The 18345-nt window shown below is 43.3% G+C and overlaps 1 long non-coding RNA gene across 1 annotated transcript; it reads right to left on the bottom strand.

Annotated features, from left to right (window-relative positions):
* Window positions 1–4544: 4544 nt before the first annotated feature.
* LOC116747279 lies at window positions 4545–13786 on the bottom strand. Its single transcript, XR_004347973.1, has 3 exons — window positions 13769–13786; window positions 13280–13283; window positions 4545–4680 (listed from the first exon to the last, which is right to left on the bottom strand). It is a non-coding gene; the product is annotated as an uncharacterized LOC116747279 (long non-coding RNA).
* Window positions 13787–18345: the final 4559 nt, after the last annotated feature.

Below are 18345 nucleotides of genomic sequence, written 5' to 3'. Positions count from 1 at the left end.
ATACAGGGGAGCCAAACAGAAATAAATATTGAGGGGGTTCTTTTCTCAATAGAGCACATATTTGTCCCCAAATTAATTTCAAAATGAGTTGTTTGGAATTAAAGTAGCTGAGAAGCTCAAGGCCTCATGAATAGCAGCCAAAGCTTTCACATACAGGCCTCACTGGAATTTGGCTTAGGGCCTGCAATACAGAGAGGGGAGAATGGATGGGCCCTCCCCTCCCCTGTTAATACAGCCAAGCAAGATTGATCCACGCCACTCTCTCTCTACCCCATCATCCCCTGCCACTTGGGCCTTTATTCATGTAGTAGAAAAAGAGAAAAGGGGAAAGAAAGAAGCAGCAAGAAGGGAGGGCTTAAGAGAAAGCAAATATTAAGCTACCAAAATACCTGAAATACCTATTCTCAACAATTCCACCCTAAAAATGGCTGTTCTGTAGTTGGAGACCAAGCTGTCACACGCACATTCTCTCCCATGCCACATTGCTTTCAGGTTCTCAGATATCAATAAATATGGATGATGTCCCTGTGGCAAAAAATGGTTAGCCATCCACTAAAATTCTTGCTCTCCCTCATAGTATAGACTTGTTATGAAGACACACAGAACTGCACTTCCCCTGCATCCCCTATTATCAAGGTGTGGCCATATGACTAGTTGTTCCTAATGGAATGCAAACAGAAGTAAAGTATGTTATTCTGGGCTGATTTTTAAGAAACAGGAATACCTTTTCCATGTTTTCTTTCCCCTTCAATGGTGAGATGCAAATAATAAAGATAATGTCCTTGGGAATAGTGGAGCTACAAGATCATGGAAGGAACCTGAGTCCCTGGGTCAGCACATGGAGCAAAACCAACCATGGATGAGAAATACCCAATTGGAACATTACTCAAGCAAGAAATAAACTTCTATTATATTGGGGCCATTATATAATTTGTGGTCATCTCACAGAAACAGAATGGACTTCCACCCAAAAGTCAGTTTGGATGTCGACACAGATGATGGCACAATACACAGTGAACATCTGGAAAGATTATTCATACAATGAGGTTTTCTGCGGGGAGCAGGACAGGGCCCCAAGGAGGTCCAAAAATGGCTCGAGAGAGCAGGAAGGGTCAACTAGCTTGGAGTTTAACCGTGATTAGGGGGCAGGGCTGGGGTGCGGGTTCCCACACATGGACCAGGGCTTTTGTAGTTTGATCTTCCCACCAGCACGAAGGGAATAAATGCCTGGGCTTTCTTACTGGCTTGTCCCAATGTGCAGTAGAAAGGGAAGGGAAGTGGTGGGTTTGAAAGCTGTCGGGAGTCACACGTCAAAAATTGAGGCAGACGCTTTATTACATTTACCCTTGATGTTTGATGACTGAAATGTGCCATGTTTCATTTAATTGGATGAACTTGTGTAAGTAGGCCATTATAGCCTTCTATGAGGCCTGTAGCCTAAAGCCAGTAAGAGAAGTAGATGTTCTTTTGAATGACTTGACCAAGAGCCCAGTGTTGCATATTTTGAGAAATAAAATGAGTGCCTCAGTTACTCAATAAGGTCTGGAACACTGAAGGGGATAAAGATGTCTTGGTGATAGAGTCTGTCATACAGAGTGAAGTAAGTCAAAAAGAGAGACAAATACCGTATGCTAACACATATATATGGAATTTAAGAAAAAAAATTGTCATGAAGAGCTTAGGGGTAAGACAGGAATAAAGACCCAGACCTACTAGAGAATGGACTTGAGGATATGGGGAGGGGGAAGGGTAAGCTGTGCCAAAGTGAGAGAGAGGCATGGACATATATACACTACCAAACATAAGGTAGATAGCTAGTGGGAAGCAGCCGCATAGCACAGGGAGATCAGCTCGGTGCTTTGTGACCGCCTGGAGGGGTGGGATAGGGAGGGTGGGAGGGAGGGAGACACAAAAGGGAAGAGATATGGGAACATATGTATATGTATAACTGATTCACTTTGTTATAAAGCAGAAACTAACACACCACTGTAATGCAATTATACTCCAATAAAGATGTTTTAAAAACAAAAGATGTCTTGCTGAGGCCTTGTGTTGTGGCTTTAGTATGTGTGGAGACGCGTGACATTCATTTATAATGTGTGAGGCAAGAGCTTTCCGGAGTCTTTCACCCCAAAGAAGGCAACCTTGAACAAAGAATTGCTACCATTGGCCGAGCCAGACAGCTAGACAATTAGCAGTGACCCATGAATGTGTAAAATGTGCGAACGGGGCCAATTTCTGGCCAGGGCATCCATTGCTAACATGACTGCCTAAAATTCAGCCAGTTGTGCTGAGGTCCTACCCTTGATCAGGTAAGATCTAGCTACGGGATGAAAACAGCAACCCTCCAGCAAGCTCCATTGTATATGATAGTGGCACTGCCATACATAAAGTATATGAACTCCCACTGTTGTTCAATCAGTTGATTCCAAGGGGCTTCCCAGGTAGCCCATAGGGTCTTAGAGAGAGACGACCTCCTCCAGTTCCATGGCAACTGGCAAAGAACTGAGGAAAGGAGAGGCTCCCCACTCCTGCAGGTGGAATGCACCAGAAGACCCCAGATTTGGCTCCATCTGGTAGCAACGTAGCCTTGGGGGCCATGCCAAGCTTGCAGAGTGCTGCTTTCATGAGCCAAGGCATAATGGTCAGCTGAGTACAGAGGGTCACATGCTTGGGGTCTGAGAGCCTCCATCTTCAGAAGGGCCCAGCGTCCGAGCAGTACTTTTTTTTTTTTTTTTTGCGGTACGGGGGCCTCTCACTGTTGTGGCCTCTCCCGTTGCGGAGCACAGGCTCCGGACGTGCAGGCTCAGTGGCCATGGCTCACGGGCCCAGCCACTCCGCGGCATGTGGGATCTTCCCGGACCGGGGCACGAACCCGTGTCCCCTGCATCGGCAGGAGGCAGACTCTTATCCACTGCGCCACCAGGGAAGCCCCGAGCAGTACTTTTTCCTCTGATGGTGTATAGCATGTGGGCAAGGAGGGCAGTTTCTTGCACCAGAAGGCATTGGCAATTTATGACCATTGTGGATAGTTCAGAGACTCCAGGAGGCATGAGGCGAGGTCGCTACATTCTCTACAGTGATGGAGTCTCTGGGGGCATTAACAGGAGCGCCTGTTTTATTACAGTTTGGACAGATTCCAGAGCCTTTTGTTGTAGGTAACCCCATTTAAAGTGGACCAAGTTATAGGTAACAGCATAAACGGGCTTAAGTAAAATTTGTAAATGAGGAATACATTGCCTCCAGAACCAAAAGCCAAAAAGATGCTGGGTCGATTTTAATGTCGTGGGTGCTGAGAGAGTTAACAACTGTTTCTTGACAATTTCAAAACCTTAAGTGTCAGGGTGCTGTACTATGTGTAGGGCAATGGTCCATACCTTTTTTGTGTTTGTATGTCCTGAATAAGTGTCCCAAATGAGTCTCAGAGGAGGAAGATGGCATCAGTTTGATGTCATACCTGTACTCCTAGAGAAAGTTAGATGTGCTTAAGATCTTGCCTGTAAGACTGTGTGAGACTATAGGGCTGTTGAGATACCCCATGGGCAGCCTGGTAAAAGTAAATTGAGTCCCTTCAGAGGTGAAGGCAAACTATGGCTAAGAGGCCTTCAGTTAGACCCTGAACAAAACATATTAGCCAAATCTAGGATCACAAAGTACTTACCAGTTGCTGATTGGATGGAATAAGTAATTTAAATATTTGGTATGAGGGCCTCAATGGATAGGACTGTTAGGGGAAACACCGACTGAAACCGCCAGCCCTGGCCGGGCAAGACAATAGCCACTTGCATGAGTTATCTTAGAACAGGAGGTCCTGGCAAGGAACGTGGAACTAACAAGCTACCACCAACCGGAAGAATTCGGGAAAGGTCAAAAGGAGAGAGGAGACGCCAGTCCATATGTCCTACCAAACTTCCAGAATCCTTCTCGCTGGAATCCATCTTGGCTGCTTGATGGGCGCACCACCAAGAAGGACCCTGAGTCAGAATGATTGGCCTGAGACAACCCGGAAAATAACCCCATCACCATAAAACCCGAGACTGTGAGCCACGTGGCAGAGCAGTTCTCCTGGGTTCCCTTACCCTGCTGCTCTCCGCCCAGGCGCCCCTTCCCAATAAAGTCTCTTGCTTTGTCAGCACTTGTGTCTGCTCAGACAATTCTCTTCCGAGTGTTAGACAAGAGCCCAATCTCGGGCCCTGGAAGGGGTCCCCCTTTCTGCAACAGGACCATGAAATTATGGTGGCAATAATCCACTGAGAAGTGCCATCCATTCCTTCCAAGTTTAAGAATAGGCCAAAACAGTCTGCTAAATGGAGACGTAGTGGGGATAATCAACTCTTCTCTAAAATACAGTGGGTTTCAATCCTTGAAGGCCCTTCTATAACTAATGTGAATGAAAAATGTTGTCTGCCATATTGGCAAACAAAGGATGCCAAGGCCATCAAGCTACCAGCCACTACCAATGCCCCGAGGGTGAACCCTGAGGGGACTCAGGATGGAAAAGAACAGAAAACTGGCCCTAGATAGCTGGCCTGCATATCAAAGGAATGATTTCCCCGAGCCTAGACTCTTGCATCTTCGAATACATAGAAAAGTGCTAAATTCATTATCTTGAGATATCTGGTTTTCTTTAATTAACAGTAATCTTTTGATGGTCCGACTACCTGGTTTTTGTTGCAAAAACTCCTACAAATCCTGGCTCCTCCCTGTTCTCTTCAGAGCCATCCCTCAGAGCTGTCTGAGAGGCTGCCTCCCCGGCCTGAGTCCTCAGAAAGTCCACCAAATAAAACAGAGCTCTCAACTTTTAGGTTGTGCATTTTTCTTTTCAGTTGACACTAACAATAGGCCCCCATACCAAACTCACCTTAATTTTGCATGTTTTTCCACAGCTGCAAAAGTGGAAACTCTGAAAAGGCTTATTTAGTTTCCACAGCTGGTTGTTTATATGATTACTTCACCCTATGAAGCATCCCCAAATCCAAACTCTGAGAAAGGGTGGCCTCTGAATCTACCAACCAGTTGTGTGGCAGCTTATTTGCTGTTTCATGTTGTTCTTGTCTGTGGTGGTCACATCCTCTCGCACTGGGAACTTGTCATCCAAGTCACTTGTTGCTTCCAAAGGAGCTTGCAAGTAGTCTTGGAAACTCAGGGTGAGAAGGTTTTATACAAAGGTAAAGAGAAAGGGGTGAATATTCCTTCATTGTATGACTAATGCAACTTTCCTAAGGAGGATACAGAAAGCTATGACTCACTTTCTGCATTTGTTTCCTATTATAGTGTTTATCTGTTGACATATGGCTAAGAGGTGTTGCCATTGATGAAGCCTCAGCCTGCTGACTGAAGCCAGCCTAAACTTTTCAGCAGGGTGAAGCTTCCAGCTCTTGAATCTGGGATCCAGACCATCAGCTCCCACATGGAGAACACCACGGACACAGGAAGAAAATAAAAAGCTCTCTGTGCAAAAGTCAACCATGAAGACTCAGTTTAAGTAAAAATAATGCTGACAAGAGGGGTTTTTTTCTGGTTTTTTTTTGTTTTTTACATTTTTGCTTAATGTTTTCCTCCTGTTCTGCTGTTGGCATAATTCAGAGTACGGCAGTTCATTTCTAATTACACAGACTGCTTATCATTTTCTTTTAGGAAATGAAATTAAATACTGCTCCTGGACTTGTACAATTAAGAGGTATCCTTGGTCTACCTATCTTGTTATTTAATTCCCAGCAAGGTCCAACCATTTGGGACACATGGTCTGTGTGTTTTGATGTTGGTTTTTCCTGTTACTGGCTCCAGTTGCCAAGCCCCATTTCTCAGGGAAGTTGTTTTCATAGCAAAGGTTTGCTGGTGGAAAATAACGAGATCTCATAAAGTAGGATTGCAGAAGTGCCTATTACTTGTTAAGTAGAGAAATTAATGCAGAGTTCATTTCTACAAAGTTTATCACATCAGATAGGAAACTCCTCTCTTCTGAGGATATGTGGAAGGGACTATAAGCATAGGAGCGGACAAAACTGAGTTTGAATCCTGGCTCTACCACCTCATCACTTACTAGCTATTTGACCTTGGACAACTTAACCTCTCTGAGCCTCAGTTTCCTCCTCCAGCAAATGAGGATGGTAACAGTATCTACCTCAAAGGACTGTTATGAAGAGTCTGGGAAACAATGTGTGTGTTCTTAGTTTTCCCCTCCCCCCATCCCATTCAAGCTCAGAGTTAGCTTTAAGTTCCTTGGCTGCAAGAGGGGGGACTAAAAGGCAAAATTGTCTACAAGTTTCCTAAAAGAGCTTCGGTTTCCAAAAGAGTAATCCCCTAGGACCTAGAAGAACACAGAGACTCCAGAATACAGAACAAAAGTTTGAGGAAAAAAAATAAAGGAAGAAAGATTTGAGGACCCAGACTAGAGCAAGATTCCTCTGGGCAGAGGTAAGGAGTGAAAAGGGGAAGAACAGATACACCAGACAACCTGGTAGTGAAACTGAGCAAGACTCTGTGGGGCCCTCCCAGGTACAAATCCTTTCTGTGTCCGCCATTTCTTGCTTGTAGGAAATAGGCTTCATTCAGCCTCCAGACCTTCCCTGAGTTCCAAAAGGCAGATTCAAACAGTTGCTAACCAGGGAAATAAGGGAATACATAAACAAAGGAGGAGAAATCAAGAAACAATAGTGCAGCATTAAAGCAGGGTCCTGGTTCCTCCTCAAGGGATATACATATCTTTGAGCTCTTCTGCAGGAACTAAGGCCCCCACCCAGGTGGAGGATGGCAACTTCAGGCTGAGCACAAGATTCCTGGAGCACCGCCCTGTTTCCTCACGCCACCCCAATCAGAAGAAAGTCACACCCTGAAGCTCTCACCCCAAATTTTGCTTATAAAAACTTCTCCCCCAAAACCATCAGGGAGGTCGGTTGGGGTTCTTGAACACAAGCCACCTGGTACCCTTGCTTGGCCCTACCAAAAACCTTTCTCTGCTCCAAACTCCGACGTTTCAGTTTGTTTAGCCTCACTGTGCATTCAGTAACAGTAGTATGGGTCTTGAACCTTACTGGCAATGTGGCTCCTGAACCCTGCTCCCCAGTAAGAAAAGACAGTAAAGATGGCCTAAGACCTCTCCAAGGAGTTAAGGGTTTGTGGTTCTAAACAATCACACTTGCTTGTCCCAAACTATCCTACCTATAATGTGTTACATTCTTTCCTCCTAAACAGGAGACTTTTCGTACTGACTTAGTCATTTGCATTCACTGCCCTGCAGCTCTACTGAGTGATGCCCTCAGGTTCTTGCAGAATCTGTAGGGCCACTTACCTCTGCATTCCATGGCCACAGACTATTGTGCTAATTGATGTTTGAATCTTCTTTTCCTATTTTTTCTCTAGTCCCCTGATCCCAGGCAGTCTCTTGTCCAATGTCCCTTCCTATCTGCAGTCAGCCATTATGTCTCCCTATAGCAGCTCCTCTTCTTTATTCCAGTTTGCTTTTACAAACTTTCTATGGGCTTAGAAATGAAACTGAGCAGGACCCTGTGAGGCTCCTGGGAACAGAAGCCTTTCCATGTCCCCCATTTCTCTTTTTTGTTTTTTTACATTTTTTTGCTGAAATATAGTTGATTTACAGTGTGCCAATCTCTGCTGTACAGCAAAGTGACTCAGTTATACACATATATACATTCATTTTTTATATTCTTTTCCATTATGGTTTATCACAGGATATTGAATATAGTTCCCTTTGCTATACATTAGGACCTTGTTGCTTATCTATTCTAAATGTAATTCCGTGTCCCCTATTTCTTGTTTGTAGGGAATAGACTCCAGCCTCCACGACCTTCCCCAAGTTCCAAAGGGCAGATTTGAATAGTTGCTAATCAGGGAAGGGAGGGGACACAGAGACAAGGGAGGAGCAGCCAAGAAACAATAGTGTAGCCTTGGGGCAGGGTCCTGGTTCCCCCTAAAGGGATACACATAATATCTTTGAGCTCTTTACAGAACTAAACCCCCAACAAATGGAAGATGTTAGCATTCTTCATTCCAGAGAAGATCAAAGTTTGATAACCTGGAGAAGCTCATCAGGAGACCACCTGAGACCAGATTAAAGGAGTACAGGCCCTGCCCACACCATGATCCTTAACAGCAACCCCACCCTTGAACGATTGTTATAAAACTCCTCACCAAATCTCCCCAGGTTGAGACACACAGTTTTTCAGGGCACGAGCCCACTGTGTCCCCCTTTGCCTGGCAAAGCAATAAAGCTATTCTTTTCTACTTCACCCAAAACTCTGTCACCAAGATTCGATTCAGCAACGGTGCACAGAGGCCAAGTTGTCAGCATCAGAAATAAAATTACAATTTCTTAGAATTGATTACAGAATGAAGTAAACAGATGAACTCTGTAATATCTGTTTTGACTGTACTGTGGACTGAATTAGTGTCCCCTCCCTCAAATTCATATGTTAAAGCCCTAATCCCCAATGTGACTGTATTTGGAGATGGGGCCTATAAAAAGGTAATAAAGGTTAGGTGAGGTCATAAGGTAGAGCCCTATTCCAAAAGGACTGTGACCTTATAAGAGAAAGAGACATCTGAGCTCCCTCTCTCTCTACATACACAGAGAAAAAGCTATGTAAAGACACAGGAAGAAGATGGCCATCTGTAAGCCAGGAAGAGAGATCTCACCAGAAACCACTTTGATCTTGAACTTTTAAAAAATTCAAATAACTTTGTTATAAAGCAGAAACTAACACACCATTGTAAAGCAATTATACTCCAATAAAGATGTTAAAAAAATTCAAATAAAGTATTATACAAGAAAAATTCACAGAGATGCTCCATTATGTGATCTATTGGGAAATGTATTATAAGGTAAAATTCCAGTGCCACAACTGATCTTCACTTACATATTTGTGCAATAAGTCCTTCTGGCCAATGTAAAGCATAACTGATTAGCACTCTGGGGGTACAAATCTAAGAAGGGAAAAATACATTGTTATGAAGCCCTTTCGGTGCCCATGTTTTAATTCAGTTCTAAAGACAATGATCATCACTAGGTTTCCAAAAGCACCATCAGGAAGCGTACTCATTTTGGTACTTATTGCAAGACTTTCCTGAAGAAGTACAGAAAATAAACCCAAGCTCCAAATATTATCTGGCCGCTTCTTCTTTTTTTAAGAAAATACCACCAACTACTCAAAAACAGCTATGTTAAGATAAATATTAACCATTCAGATGAGGCCCATCCTCACTGCCATGAATGTGCTTTCTTATTATTGCTTAAAAAGAAAAAAAAACTAGCTAACTAATCCTATTCATGCATCATTTCACTCACAAAGAAAAATAATAATAATTTTTTTCTGAATTCTTCTAGATCAGGGATGGCCAACTACAGAACATATGCCAAATCCAAATTCCAACTACATCCAGTTTTTGTACGGCCCAGACCTAAGAATGTTTTTTACATTCTTAAAGGATTGTAGATGATGATGACAACAATAATGGTGACAATGAAGAAGGAGAGATTTTATGTGGCCAGCAGAGCCAAAAATATTTACTATCTGGCCCTTTACAGAAAAATTTGCCTGATGGTAAAATTATGTATTGATTGGGCTTCCCTGGTGGCGCAGTGGTTGAGAGTCCGCCTGCCGATGCAGGGGACACGGGTTCATGCCCCGGTCCGGGAAGATCCCACATGCCGCGGAGCGGCTGGGCCCGTGAGCCATGGCCGCTGAGCCTGCGTGTCCGGAGCCTGTGCTCCGCAACGGGAGAGGCCACAACAGTGAGAGGCCCGCATACCGCAAAAAAAAAAAAAAAAAAAAAATTATGTATTGACTTTGGGGCAAGCCCTATGAATGGTAGATAATGGTATTTATATGAAATCGCAAAGTAGGGCTAAATGTACAAGACTGCTCACATTCATTCCTCCTACAGTGGAAATACTGGATAATCAATCTCCACTAAAACAAAGAGTCAATGGAAAAGTGAAAACACTTAAAAGTGCTTGTGATTAATAACTGATATATCCCTTCTAATATAGAAAATAAGTCGATGGTTGCAACATCAGTGTAGGGAAGGGGTGCTGGGTAGAGAGGTACAAAGGGATCAACTGATCGCAATTGGTAGCAAATCAAAGAAAATTTAGGAGGAACACTTTTGTATAAGTCATTCCTAGAAGGCACACATCTTGACTAAATAGATCATAGATGTTAAAATATGCCATTTAATTTGGCTGAGAAAAAAATAATCAGAAGCTGAAGACATTTGTATTATTCTTGGAAGGTTCTTTTGATAACAGAAATCTGTCTTTTCATCAAGGACAAGTATGCCAAAGAACTCTTATTTATATATATTACAGGGACTGAAGTGCAAAAGGAAGGTTTTTAAAATAAAGACTGCTTTTGCTGTAAGCAACCACCCCATGCAGAAGGTAAAGAACAGAAGGGCATTCCTTTTCATTAAGTCTTGATTGGAATAGGTTGAGAAGAGGGCCATGCGTTATCTTTGTTCAAATGAACAAAGAACATAAAGAGGTAATTAACATTAGGAAATAAAGATATGAGAAAATGCTTATCCTCCCAAATAAAGAAAGAACAATTTAAAGTAATTTTGAGGCGTCATCTTACGCTATTAAATTAGCAGGATTTTTTTTGATGGCAAGAACAATGTATGCTGGCAAAGTTGCGGTAAAACTGGCACCCATCTACTGCTCTAGGGTGGGGTGGGGGTAAAGGGAACATCCACCGGAAATTGGAGGAAATGTGGCCCCTCACATTAAGAGACAGAAGATGTTCCTTCCCTTTGACGCAAATGCTCACTTTGGAGGAAGTAATCTTAAGGAAATAATTCAAAAGAAGAAAAAAATTCTTCAATCAAAAAGATGTTCACTGTTGCCCTATAAACATAACACAGGTAATAAGAAACAACCAAATATTCAAAAATGGGAGATGTGAATAAATACTGATATTATATCCATTTGGGAGATTATATAGCCATTGAAATCCTAATAATAAAGACCACATAGTAACATGGAAAACTATTTTAGGATACTGTCAAGTCAGAAAGCAAAATACAAAACAGTACGTAGAGTATGTTTACAACTATTAAATGTGTGCTTACTGGACAAAAACTTAAAAGCCATACCCCAAAATAAAACATTGTATGAGAGGGTAGGGTTGTTAAGATTACTGATGTTTTTCTTGGCTTCAACTTTCTTTAATGTTGATATAAGTTTTCCTTGTTAAAGAAAAATTTGTTGAGCTTCCTGCATGTGCATATGAGCATTCCACTGAATGCATCTAAACCCCCTGGAATTTAATACATCCTATCTCGGATTTTTGGAAACTAGGTTTTCTGACCCTTGGTAATGAAAAACATAATCGTGGCCACTCGCATAGAAGAGTTTACAACCTTCTTTATGAGCCAACCAGAAACCTGAACTCAGAAGCTTGCTTCAGTTGTACATTTGATGTACTTTTGATACCAAGCAGGACTCTGTGGGGCTCCTGGGCACAAAAGCCTTTCTGTGTCCCCCATTTCTTGATTACAGGAAATAGGCTTCACCCCTCAGTTCCAAAGGGGCAGGTTCAAACAGTTACTAATTAGGGAAGGGAGGGGATGCAGAGACAAGGGAGGAACAGTCAAAAGACACAATAGTGCAGCTTTGGGGCAGGATCCTGGTTCCCCCTCAAGGGACACACATCCTTGAGCTGTTTGGGGTTTTTTCGTTTGTTTTTTTATTTTTTATTTTTTGTGATACGCGGGCCTCTCACTGTTGTGGCCTCTCCCACAGTGGAGCACAGGCTCCGCACGCGCAGGCTCAGCGGCCATGGCTCACGGGCCCAGCCGCTCCACGGCACGCGGGATCCTCCCAGACCGGGGCACGAACCCGCGCCCCCTGCATCGGCAGGTGGACTCTCAACCACTGCGCCACCAGGGAAGCCCCCTTGAGCTGTTTTGCAGATACTGAAACCCCCACCAGGTGGGAGAAGTTAACTGTCTGCTGCCCACAATGAGTAGACCCCAGACCAGTTGGAACCAGAAGGTTGATGATGCTGACTGCCACCTACCTCACCACCAACCAGTCAGAAGAATGTCCACCAGCTGATCACGCCCTCTTTGAACCATTACTATAAAACTTCTCACTACCCCGTCGAGGTCGGGACACACAGTTTTGAGGGCACTAGCCCACTGTGACCACCTTTGCCTGGCAAAGCAATAAAGCTATTCTTTTCTACTTCACCCAAAACTCTGTCTCCGAGAATTAATTCGGTGTTGGGGTAAAGAGGCCAGATTTGGCTGCACTTTCTTCTTTTTCATATCTATATCTAGACCTTTACTTCCGCTAAGAGAGACTTGCTGAGCTAGTATTTGAGTGTTGCCAGGCAAGCAAATAAATTCAGCTTTGTTTCAAACTGCCGGTTAGTAGTCTATCTTATTCTTTACATCCCATTACTACGGAATGTAGTATTATCTAAAGCTATCACTTAATATATATAGCTCTCATGACTTCTGGGAAACTGTCTGCCATGGCAGATCCTCTTCCCCCAATAAGGGCCACGATGGCAATTTGACTGCAAAAAGCACCCTATCGGCCTCCACTTGTTCCAGGAACTAGCCAGCCACATAAAACCCTCCGCCCCAACACTAAACAATCCTTCTTCTTTTAAAATGTCCCCAAACTGCTAGTTTGCCCCCTGGCAGCCAACCAGGGACTGCTAGGTGTATTTAAAGACAGTTAGAAAGTCTCCCCTGCTTCCAAAAATCCCACTTCAGCAGAATGCTTGCCAATTAGAAACTGTCTCCGTATTTCCTAACTTTCCACTATCAAACTAACTCTCCTCTCTAAACTTTGAACCCCTGCTGAAACCAAAGTAACCTACAGAAGGCTTCCTTGCTGAAAGTTCATGAATAAACAGCCTTTGTTAATTGTGCCTTAGTTTTGTCTTTGACACTTTGACAGTTTTTCTAATCGTCAAATAATTAAGATGGATACATTTGAAAAGGAGTAACAACCCAATCGTTCCTTAGAATTATAAAACAAATCCCATTAAAGGAAACCCAAAGCCAAATGTTTCATAGTTCAATTATGAAACAACCAAAGATGAAGAAAAGATAAGGCAAATTTTTAAAACTTATGAATGTGAGATTTCATTCACCTCTCAAAACGATTCGAATTAGAGAAAGGCATTTTACTCAAATCATGGATGTTATACCAAGACTTACTTGCCTTTGGATGCATCTAGAATTCCAACAAAATCACTTAATTCCTGCTTCTTTGTCCAGTTACAGCTCCTTTGTCTTCTCAGACTCCTCTTGCTTGTCATGATCAAAATGTGAGAGAAATCACAGGACCAGAGCAGACCCAACCCTCAGCATTGAAGTGCAGTAGGCAGCATACCCCCAGGCTCTTCTCCCTGCCCCACCCGCCACCATCAAGTCCCAGAGATGATGAAAATTCCTTCTCAAAGAAAGCCTGCTAAAAATGTTTCCTTCAAACTAACCGTGAGTGAAAAATGCGGCCTCCATATCAGCAAACAAAGGATGCCAAGCCATCAAGCCACCAGCCACTGCATCTGCCCCCCAACGGTGCACCCTAAGGGGATTCAAGATGGGAAAGAACAGGATACTGGCCCTAGATAGCTGAGGTGTATATCAAAGCAATGATTTCAATCAGCCCAGACCCTTGCATCTTCCCATACATAGAAAAGTGCTAAATTCATTAACTTGAGATGGCTGGTTTTCTTTAATTAAGAGTAATCTTTTGATGTTCTGAATATCTGGGTTTTGTTGCAAAAACTCCTATATATCCTGGCTCTGCCCTTACCTCTTCAAAGCAGTCCATCAGAGCTATCTGAGAGGCTGCCTCCCAGGCCTGAGTCCTCAGAAAGTCCACCAAATAAAACAGAATTCTCAACTTTTAGGTTGTGCATATTTTTCAGTCGACATAATCTATAAGTACCTATAAATAATTTAATGCAAACCCTTGTTGTGGGTTCAGCTGCATCCCCCCAAAAGATATGTCCAAGTCCTAACACTCAGTATCTGTGAATACGACCTTATTTGCAAATAAGGTCTTTGCATATGTAATTAAGTTAAGATGAGGTCATACGGGACTAGAGCAGACCCTAAATCCAATGACTGGTATCTTCATAAGGAGAAAGTGATTTGGAGAGAGGGAAGAAAGAGACAGAGATTAGAGTGATGCAGCTGCAAGCCAAGGGATGCCAAGAACAGCAGGCAACCACCTGAAGCTAGGAGAAAGGAGTGGAGAGTTTCCTGCAGAACCATCAGAGGGAGCATGGCCCTGCAGACACTTTGATTTCGGAATTCTAGCCTCCAGAACTGTAAGAGAAAAAATTTCTGTTGTTGAATTTGTGGTACTTTAATACAGCAGCTCTAGGAAACTGATACAACCTTCTTAGGCTATTTCCACTTAAAAGACATATAGCTCTAATGGTGGAACTGCAGGAATCAGTCAGCTGATGAGGAAGACTTTTAAAGAGTCACAGGGCCTCTGGGAAACCACCAGGAAAGTACATCAGGTATTTTATGGCAAAAACCAAACACTTGAAGGGACACAGGGGGTCAGTGTGGCCCCCAGAGTTGTGAGGAGAGGGAGGAAAGGACATCTGAAGTATTATCAAATGTTGTTCACACCTCATATCATTGCACATACAGCTTGCTATTGATTACTAATTCCAAAACCCATCATTCATCTAGCATTAAATTATCTTAGTTCTCGAAACTTCTTTACTTCCTTCTCTCTTCCTTTAACCATCTCACTAAGAAACTCCCCTAGAGAGTAGGCAAGCACAGAGGAGAAAACAGTCCATATAGTCTATTAGCAACCATGGAAGGAATATTTATGGATACACTAATATGATCGTTTTCAATGAATTTTTCCCTTCCCTAAAGAAAAGAGAAAAGCCTTTGTATTCTTTTGCCCGGGAGATGGGAGATTGTGCAGGCAAGAGGGGGAGGTGCTATTACATGGCAGAAAGCAGGGTAGGAGTTAGGTACAATTTTTGGCTTTTGTTTTCAAAGCCTTGAGATAATTGAGGCAATTAAATTAGGCCCTCAAAAGGAGGAGAAAGGGAAAAGCCCCTCCCCTTGTGTTGGGGTTGGGGTTCCAAGAGTGGAAGCAGCTAAATCAGAGAAGGAAAACACATCTTTGAGTGTTGGATGGAACCCTGACCCCTCAACTAGGGAGGACCTCAATGAGCAGAAGCTGGGGAGCCTCTAGGAGGCTGGGGAACCACACACAGATACACCGCAGCACCAGAAGCCCCAGCAAAGACCCCAGTGGCTGACTGACCTGGAAGCAGCCTAGGCTTAAACACGAGGCAGAATTAATCATGTGATATAAAAGCCAGGCTTCAACACAGCCCAAGGGAGGGAGAGACAAGGACCTGGTCATACCTGAAATAGGATTTCCCATAGCCCAGGCAGGATGGAGAGTAAGGGTCAGATTTCAACTGATTTTGGAAAAATTAAAGAATGCAAAACAATGTCTCTTGTGCACCCAAGTCTGTGGGCTCAAGTAAGAAGATTTAATGAAGGGACAAGGGGGAGTTAATAATTAAATTTATTTGGAGGGTTGTATGTGAATTTCATTTCTGCAGTGTTTTTGGTAGGCTAAATTAGTACAGAATTAGGAACTGACATGAATACGACTGTTCTTTATTTGTGGAGAGGTTTATTGCTGCCAAATAACAGACTTTGCCTATGTGGAGGCACTCATGTGTATGACAGCTAAAGCAGTCACCCATGAAATAGCTCCCCTGAAACTAAACTCCTGAAGGCAATGTTAGAAATTCTGGAGTAAGTGAACAGGACTTAGTCCTTGGACAGTGAAAGCAGTCTTTCTGCTACCCCATGACTGGCAAAGGTTCAGAGCACAATCCAATTCTGTCTAGGTCAGATCACACAGGGCAATGTGTGACCACAGGTTGCACTGACCTATGGATAACAGAGCAAATATCTCAGCAGCAGATGCTCATAGCCATGATGCCCATAGCAACTAAGTTCCAACAAGAATCTGGACCATCACCATTGTGACAGAGGAGGAAAAGGGGAATTCCAAACATGGGCTCAGAGTTGGAAGGGAGAGAGCAAATGCAGATTTTAGTCTGGCTGTATAAATTATCAGAAAGTCCATTATACTATATTATATTTTCAATTAAAACTTCTAAAATTACTCATAGTCTTGAAATGTGCTTTAAAACACATTTTGACCTTTTTTTCATCTTTTAAAGTTACAGATAGTCCTAATCTATAGAGGCGCTTGAGTTAACAATTTTCTGTACGTGCTAATTAGAGGACAACATTAAGGTAGAAATTCATACAGCCAGAATCTGATTGTGTAAAAAATAATAATCCATGTTCAGGAATGAAATTATTGGAGTAATTCAACCTCTGACATGACAGCACAAGTAACTCCATGGACCCACTCCCCAGCTAAACTGGTGAAAATTATTTTTAAAACAACCATTTACTATCTCTGGAAACGGCCCTATGATCATACAGCAAATGAAGAAACACTTATTCAAGAAAGTTCACTAAAACTCAGTAAGAACTATAAGAGTCTGTAGTATATAAACAAAAATATGTGCCCTCCCTTCTACCTCCCAATTAAATGACAAATTGCTCAAGACAGGTGCACTCAAGAACAAAGAATTCCTATTGCTGAGACTAGTTTCTAGGTAAGTGAGGCAGAGGTGGGGGCTCCCTTCTTCTTCCCAGCCCCCACTCACGGGACAGAAGCACGACCTGGGGCTCACTGCCACTGAGAATAGTGGGTTTCCAACTGTCCTTAACCCAGATCATGTTGCAGGGTTTTCATACCAAGAGAGGCAAGCCTAGCAGACTGGGGCTGCTTTCACCCCTCCATCCAGCAAGCATTCAGTTCCCAAAGCCAAGGGTATCACTCACAGACAAGTAAGCCATTAACTCTTAACAGCACCAGAGCCCTGACTAAGAGATTTTGCCTCAGGGGAAGCAGGCCATAGTACAGAGAGTTCCAAATCCTGCTGAAGGAACTGACTTGATTTGGAACAGAGAGTAGAGAAGTTCAAGCCTAAAGGAACTCTCAAAAGTAGTAGAAGCTGTGCTGAAAGACAGCTGGGAGGACATTGGTAGACTCACTGGAGATATACGCTAAATTGTAGGCCAGCTAGTTTGGAGAGAAATGGGGAAAGAGACAGCTAAGAAGAGCTCTCCTGGTGACAGGACAAATCTAAAATACTGACCTTAGGAAATAGCCTTTCAAAGGAGCCATCAAAGTAGGAACCCAAAGGAGGGCATCTCAAAAAATAAAGAAACAATATATGGGCAACTATAAATGCAACAGTCTAAGACTAAGAGTGGCATGCTCCAGAAACTACAAGTAGCTCAGGGTGCCTGGAGGAAAGGGCATGTCTAGAGTAAGGGAGTAGGGAGAGGTGACATAGAGGGGCAAGTGAGTGCCAAATTAGCAAGAAATTTTTCCTTGACCTTGCAAGTTACAGAAAATTATAGAAGGAGTTTAAGACAATGAGTGACAGATGCTCTGAACTTCAGGATTAGTGCAGAATTTGTGGTAGCAATGGAAAGGGTAGACTACAGGGGACTAGAAAACCACTAAAAGGAGGTGAGGAGTAAGGCAGGCCTAAACTAAGGAAAGAGGGAAGGATATAAGGAAGGGAGAACCTTTAAGACTTTATAATCCTATGGCTATCTGACATGAGGGAGAACACCTCTAGAATTCATTCTTTTGTTCATTCATTCATTCATTTAATATGTGTTTATTGAGTGTCCATCAGTGCCCAGGCATACTGGTCTAGAATAGCCCCTAGGCTTAGGTTGAGTTACCCAGAATCATATCCCTGAGTTGGTAATTTGTGGACAATTGATTTAATAAGAACTTGCTCTCCAGCAAAGCCAGGAAGGGAGTGGGGGAAGCAAGACAGAGATGGGGAGGAAGCCAAGCAAGGGGGTTGCTTCCTGTTGGGAGGGACTGGTGGTGGGTAATGCTGGGTGTTGCTCTGTTGGGCAGAGCTCAGTAAAACTTTCATCTGCTTGTCTGCTGATGGGAGGGTCTGAGTCCCCTCCCTGTTCGTTTTTTTTGGCCTGAGGAGACCCAGCACCTGAGGCTACAGGCTCTTTGGTGTGGCTAATGGTAGACTCTGGGAAGGCTCTCGTCAAGGAGTATTTCCCAGAACTTCTGCTACCACTGTCCTTGTCCCCGTGGTGAGCCATAGCCACCCCCAGCCTCTGCAGGAGACTCTCCAACACTAGCAGGAAGGTCTGGTTCAGTCTCCTGTGCGGTCACTGCTCCTTCCACCTGGTCCCTGATGCGCACACTACTTTGTGTGTGCCCTCCAAGAGTGGAGTCTC

Source organism: Phocoena sinus, chromosome X, assembly GCF_008692025.1.
Source record: "Phocoena sinus isolate mPhoSin1 chromosome X, mPhoSin1.pri, whole genome shotgun sequence".
NCBI classification, from domain to species: domain Eukaryota; kingdom Metazoa; phylum Chordata; class Mammalia; order Artiodactyla; family Phocoenidae; genus Phocoena; species Phocoena sinus.
This window is presented reverse-complemented; position numbering and strand designations above follow the sequence as displayed.